The sequence below is a fragment of the Lathyrus oleraceus genome, chromosome 7 (genome assembly GCF_024323335.1).
Source record: "Lathyrus oleraceus cultivar Zhongwan6 chromosome 7, CAAS_Psat_ZW6_1.0, whole genome shotgun sequence".
NCBI classification, from domain to species: domain Eukaryota; kingdom Viridiplantae; phylum Streptophyta; class Magnoliopsida; order Fabales; family Fabaceae; genus Lathyrus; species Lathyrus oleraceus.
The window spans coordinates 247,481,413-247,488,836 of NC_066585.1; positions in this window are offsets into that span (position 1 = coordinate 247,481,413).

A 7,424-nucleotide genomic window follows, 5' to 3' on the forward strand; every position below is an offset into this window, starting at 1 on the left:
GTTGCGAGACCTTGTCTTTTCCTTTTCTCTTCAGGTTTTCTTCGATCGTTTCCTTTCCCTCCTTTGGGATAAATAACGAACGGTGGCGACTCTTCTGTCTTCTTTTTTTCGCCGGTTGTTTCGTTTCGTATTTTTTAGGTTGCGACAGTGACGCATACGGTGTCAAAAACGGTAGCCACGACCGCGATTCCATGCTTGCGACGGTGATGTGGATGAAAAGAGCCTGACGGCTCCGACCGTTTACACGCTCGTGACGGCGGACGACCACCTAACACACGATTCCGGCCGCGTCATTCTTCATCAACATCAAATATCAGACAGGGTTCACAAAGCTCGTGAAGAGATACTTGAATCACAACCACAATCAAGCTATTCAAAAAAATGACACCAAGCACAGGAATTTACAGCAAATAAAATGTGAAAGACAAAGGATAACTCACTGATGGAAACCGGGTAATCTTTTCCTCTTGCTCTCCATTATTTTTGCTTCTTCCTCTATGTCCACTGTATGAGTCCAATAACCTTAGATATGTTGCTTCCAATTTTAATGGTTACTGATCGGTCACCATTTACACTTAGTTTTCATCATCCATCCAGCATTGAATCTTCAAGAATCGGTGACATTTTGTTCTTTATTTTAGTTGATTTCTTAAGTTTATCGCATTTTATAAATTTCTGCTTGTTTTATGTTACATTAGTAGTTCATCTCTTTTTGTCGCATTTTATGCGTTTCTGTGTAGTACTGTTTGGTTTCCAGGTCCAACAATAAGCCCGAAAGATGCGTACCGGAAGAATGGAAGTCAAGGACATCATGCAAAGCGGAAAAAGACAAGAATAGGGGGCTGACACGGGTTCCCGTGTCAGCTGACACGGCCCGTGTCAGCATGTCCAGAAGACAAATGTTGGGATCAAGAATCCAGGGGGTTGACACGGGTGCCCGTGTCAGCAAGGGCTGAAGTTTTGAAATTTACAGAGAGCCAACACGGGCAGCCGTGTCACCTGACACGACCCGTGTTGGCCAATTCGCCCCGTTTGCTAATTTTTAGTGTGTTGACCCCTGTTTACGTCCAGAGGGTAGTCTGGGTATTTCACGATGTTTTTAGTTGAATGAAAGCTATTTAGTCTAGATTTTGGCATAGAGAGAGGGACTTTTTGATCGTAGAAGAAAATAGACATAAAGGAGAAGCAAGCTTGCAAGGTGTTTAGAGAATAAGAGATCTTCAAGATCGGAAGAGATTGAAGATCAACCTTCATCAACAACAAATTGTAATGTCTCTAATTTGTAATTTATTGTCTTTGAATATTATGAGAAGCTAAACCCCCCAATGTTAGGGGGGTGTCCCTGAATCGCTACTGTATAAATACTTTTTCTATGCTTTTATGATCATCGATGTTTTCTTTATTCAAATTATTATACAACGTTCTTAATGCTTTATTTTATCGGACAAATGAAATTCTGATCTCTGGTTAAGGTTTAGGTCGGACAAACCACCTTATCGCTTGTTGTATAATAAAACTCCGGTTTAATCACTTAGGAATAAGGATCAAACCGTAGTAGCCGTTAATTCTTGATCAATTACATATTTCGTAACGTCGATTCGAATAACTAAGGAATTAGGATTGAAATTGACTGTTAATGGTTTTTCGGCTAAGGAATTAGAGAAAACAATTCTTGGGATTCGGTTTTGAATAATTACAACGTAGATGTTATATAATATGGAAGAAGTGTATTACAAAGCAATTTACACATCTGGCCCTAGCATGCTTTCTCATATCGGTTAAACAACTTTTATGCGCTTATTATAATTATTCTCGTTCTTATTATTTTTGAAAACACTCATCAAACCCCCTATGATCTTTTGTTCAATAGAATTATTATAAAGATTGGTACTTATCACGCAGTCCTCGAGATCGATACTCGGGATAACTCCCATTTTATTACTACATTGGTGCAAATAGTACACTTGCTATTTTACCGATCATGTTTTTGGCGCCGTTGCCGGGGACTGCCAAAGTATAAGTTGAAAAATAATTCAACTGGAATTTTGTTGCTCTGCAGCCAAATTTTTTTTGTACTATTGTTTATTCTAATAATTGTCTAATCTGTGTATGCGAGGTAAGACCTCAGCTGAATTTCTTTTTGACGCAGAACCAGAAAGATTATTGCGTGCAAGACGACGAAAAGCTAGGCTGGAACTTTCAGAAACAACCCCCATTGTTTCTGAGTCTGAAAAAGAAGAAGCTGTTTTAGTTCATTCGGAAGACTCCGAAGCCGTTTTTGAACCAATGGCTGAAGCTCCACCTCCTGCGGAAAGACTTCTGGGTGACTATGGAGGTGAAAATGCCCCTACTGGAAGGTTAACAATTGTGAACCAACCGGTAAATGTTGATCATTTTCAGCTACACCCTTCAACGACTCATCAACTCGAAAGGAGACCGTTCTTCGGAAAAATCCATGAAGATGCCAACAAGCATTTACAAAGATTTCTGACCATGACGACATCGTTAAGAATTGAGGGACACTTATAGGAAGCTAAAAAAGTTGGTGATGTTTCCGTTTACACTATCGGAAGATGCCGAAGAGTTGTTTTACTCTTTACCCACGGGAAGTATAACAACTTGGCAACAAATGGAGACATCATTTTTGAATGAGTATTTCCCTACTTCTATGTATATCAGGAAGAGATATGATATTGTTAATTTCAAACAGAAGGAAGGAGAGTCACTCGGAGACGCTTACAAGAGGTTCAAGCGATTGTTGGTTGCATGTCCTACTCATAACATGGATGCAACTGAACAGATGCAAAATTTTGTGAATGGCCTTAGAATGAAGACTAAGCAACTCATAGACACAGCTGCCGGTGGCTCAACAAATTTTACAACAGTCACTGGAATAAAGAAAATCATTGAAGCCATTGCAGCAAATGAGCATCTGGAGCTCTATGACCGCAGTGTAAGTCAACCTGAAGGTATCATTGATCTCAAGCTAGAAAATCAAGTTGTGAAGATGGAAGATCAAATAACAGCTGAAGTAGAGAGAAAAATAAAGAAAATGACTCTTGACACTCAAACGGTGGTACAAGTTCAACCGGTTCAACCTATTCAAGCAGTTAGTTGTGAAATTTGTGGGGGACCTCACTTCGCCATGCATTATGTGGCGACTGCACAACAGGTAGAAGAGATAAATTTTCTGAAGCAGAACAATCCTTACTCCAATACGTATAATCCTGGATGGAAAAATCATCCAAATTTTTCCTGGAAGGACCAGCAAGGAAATGCTCAAAAGCAAGCACCCACCCAATATCAAAGCCAACCACAACAACAGTATCGACCACAACAACAACAACCTTACCAGCAACAGTTTCACCAATCCCAACAACAATTTCAACAACAGGTTCCAAGAAAAGCAGATTGGGAAATTGCCATTGAAAAAATGGCGGCTCAAAGTTCACAATTTCAAGAGGAGACTAGAAGTAATCTGAGAAACACTGGTGCTTCAATAAAAAATCTGGAAGTGCAAATGAGTCAGATTGTTCAACAACTCGCGGGTTCGCAAACATCGGGTGCATTACCGAGTGCTACAGTTACAAATCCACGAGAGCATAATAATGTGAGTGTTGTAACCACAAGGAGTGGTAAATTGAAAGAAGTCCCTGAGAAAGATGATGACCAAGAAGACCAATTGCTTGAAGTTGAGTTGGAAATAAAAGAAAATGAGGTTGTGAGTGAAGAAAAAGTGGTACCTAAACTGGTGGTTAAAGAAAAAGTTAGTGAATCAAAGTCGGTTGTCGAACTCCCTTTCCCCACAAGAAATAAGAAGAAAGAGCAACATGAGAAGAACTTCGAGAAATTCTTGGAGATGTTCAAAAATCTTGAGATTAACATTCCGTTCTTGGAGGCACTTGAGCAAATGCCCTCTTATGCTAAATTTATGAAGGATATTATTTCAAAAAAGAGGAGCACTGACACTGACTCTATTGTACTAACCGAAAATTGTAGTGCAATTTTGCAGGGTATGAAGATTCCGGTAAAGAAGAAAGATCGAGGCTCGGTAACTATCCCTTGCACTATCGGGGATAGATCTTTCAAAAAGGCCCTTATAGACTTGGGGGCAAGTGTGAGTCTCATGCCGTTATCCATTTACAAGAGGTTGGGGATTGGAAAAGTTCAAGATACCAGAATGACACTTCAATTTGCTGACCACTCTGTGAAGAGACCTTATGGAGTGGTGGAAGATGTTTTTGTGAAGATTGATAAGTTTGTATTTCCGGTGGACTTTGTCATCTTAGAAATGCTGGAAGATGAAGAGATACCGCTCATTCTTGGTAGACCATTTTTGGAGACCGAAAGATGTTTGATAGATATAGAAGAGGGCACCATGACTCTAAAAGTTTACGACGAAGAGTTAAAAATTGATGTGCGTAACACCATGAAATGCAAAGATGATGTGGACACCAGTCAACACATAGAGGTGATTGATCAAATGGTTCTGAAAGAAAATCCTTTAGGTGAATAAAAATTGCCCTTAGAGAGAGTTCTAAGTCTGTCAATTTTTTAAGACACTCAAGAAGTTGATGAAAAGGAGAGGGAAGTGTTAACTATGATGGCAACACAACCACCCTGTAAGGGATCCCGATCACTCCGATGGGAAAACTTGAGGGAACCCTAGGTTGAGGAAAAGAAAGATGAGACCAAGAAAGTGGCTGAGATGAAACAATTGCCTGAAAATCTCAAGTATGTTTTTCTAGATCCCAAAAGGAAATGCCTGGCTATTATAAGCTCTAATCTAGAAGTTTCTCAAGAAGACAAGCTTGTCAGGGTTTTGAAGAAGCACAAAAGTGCAATCGGATGGGCGATAGAAGACTTGAAGGGGATTATCCCTACGGTTTGTATGCATAAAATTCTAATGGAGGATGGTCACAAACCAGTGGTGCAACCCCAAAGAAGACTAAATCCCGCAATGAAGGAAGTGGTTAGGAAAGAGGTTGTTAAACTATTAGATGTTGGGTTAATTGATCTCATATCCGATAGCTCTTCGGTGAGTCCTGTTCATGTGGTTCCGAAGAAAGGAGGGACTACCATTATAAGGAATGAGAAAAATGAGTTACTCCCTACAAGGACGGTCACGGGGTGGCGTGTTTGCATCGATTACATGAGGTTGAATTTGGCGACAAGAAAGGATCATTTTTCTTTACCATTCATTGATCAGATGTTGGAAAGGTTGGCAGGTCATGAGTATTATTGTTTCCTTGATGGATACTCTGGATACAATCAGATAGAGGTTGCACCAGAAGATCAAGAGAAGACAGCTTTTACTTGCCCCTATGGTATTTTTGCTTACAGAAGAATGACATTCAGGTTATGTAATGCACCAACCACATTTCAAAGATGCATGACTTCCATTTTTGCGGAAATGCTCGAAAAGCATATGGAGGTCTTCATGGATGACTTCTCGGTTTTTGGTTTTTCTTTTGATAATTGTTTAACTAACCTTTCCCTTGTGTTAGAAAGACGCCAACAGACCAATCTGATTCTCAACTGGGAGAAGTGTCACTTCATGGTGCGAGAAGGCATAGTCTTGGGTCATAAAATTTCTCACAAAGGGATAGAAGTGGACCAAGCCAAGATCGAGGTAATAGAAATGCTACCCCCTCCTATGAACGAAAAAGGTATAAGAAGTTTCTTAGGGCGTGTGGGTTTCTACCGCAGGTTCATAAGAGACTTTTCCAAGATAGCTAAACCTTTAACTACCTTGTTGGTTAAGGACAAGGCTTTCATCTTTAATAGAGAGTGTGTCGTTGCATTTGAAACTATAAAAAATAAATTGGTGACGACACCAATTGTCATTTCCCCAGATTAGTCTCTACCTTTTGAGATCATGTGTGATGCGATTGACATTGCAGTGGGAGCAGTTCTTGGGCAACATAGAGATAAACTGTTGCATGTCATATATTATGCTAGTCATGTTTTAAACCCTGCACAGATGAACTACACGACTACCGAGAAGGAGTTGCTAGTTGTGGTCTATGCCTTTGATAAATTCAGGCAATATCTGTTGGGTTCTAGAGTCATTGTTTATACTGACCATGCTGCTTTAAAGTATTTATTTGCTAAGCATGACTCTAAGCCAAGACTGTTGAGATGGATCTTACTCCTCCAAGAGTTTGATGTGGAAATTCGTGACAAAAGAGGGTGTGAAAATACTGTGGCATATCACCTCTCTCGGATCTCCCCCATAGAGGAGAATGAGGAAAAATGTCCAATAAAGGACGAGTTTGCTGACGAACACATCCTTGAGGTTATTGGAATGCCATGGTTCGCAGACTACGCGAACTATCTAGTAGGCGAGGTGATCCCTAGCGAATTTGACTCTAACCGAAAGAAAAAGTTTGTGCATGATTGCAGGTTTTACTTCTGGGATGACCCATTCTTGTACAAGAAAGGAGTAGACGGGTTGGTCAGAAGATGTGTTCCCGAAGAAGAACAGAGAGATGTCTTGAAAGCATGTCATGACTTTGACTATGGTGGACATTTTAGTGGTGATAGAACCGCTGCCAAAGTCCTCCAGACAGGCTTATATTGGCCGACACTTTTCAAAGATGCTCAGCAAGTGATCAAAGAGTGCGATAAGTGTCAAAGGATAGGAAACATCTCGAAAAGAAATCAGATTCCGCAAAACCCCATGTTGGAAGTTGAACTCTTCGATGTTTGGGGTATTGACTTTATGGGACCATTTCCACCTTCATTTGGAAAGAATTACATTTTGGTGGCGGTGGATTATGTATCCAAGTGGGTAGAAGCAGTTTCTCTACCAACAAATGATGCAAAAGTGGTAGTCAAGTTTCTGAAAGAAAATATATTTTTCAGGTTTGGAGTGCCAAGAGCTCTAATAAGTGATGAAGGAACTCACTTCTTAAATCACCTAATGGAGAAGCTACTATTGAAGTATAATGTAAAACACCGGATAACCACTCCGTACCACCCGCAAACAAGTGGTCAAGTTCAAGTGTCGAATAGGCAGCTGAAACAAATCCTGGAGAAGACGGTTAACGCTTCTCGCAAGGATTGGACAAGTAAGCTTGATGATGCGCTTTGGGCATACCGAACTGCTTTCAAAACACCGATTGGTATGTCCCCTTATCAATTGGTATATGGTAAGGCATGTCACTTACCCTTAGAACTTGAACTCAAAGCTTTGTGGGCTTCAAAATTCCTTAACTTGGATCTGGTGAAAGCGGGAGAATCTTGATTCCTTCAACTCCATGAGTTAGAAGAATTTAGGTACCGGGCATATGAAAATGCCAAAATCTACAAAGATCAAACAAAGAAATGGCATGATATAAGAATCCAAAGGAAGGAATTTTGGGAAGGACAAATGGTACTATTGTTTAATTCAAGGATGAATTTGTTCTCTGGAAAACTGA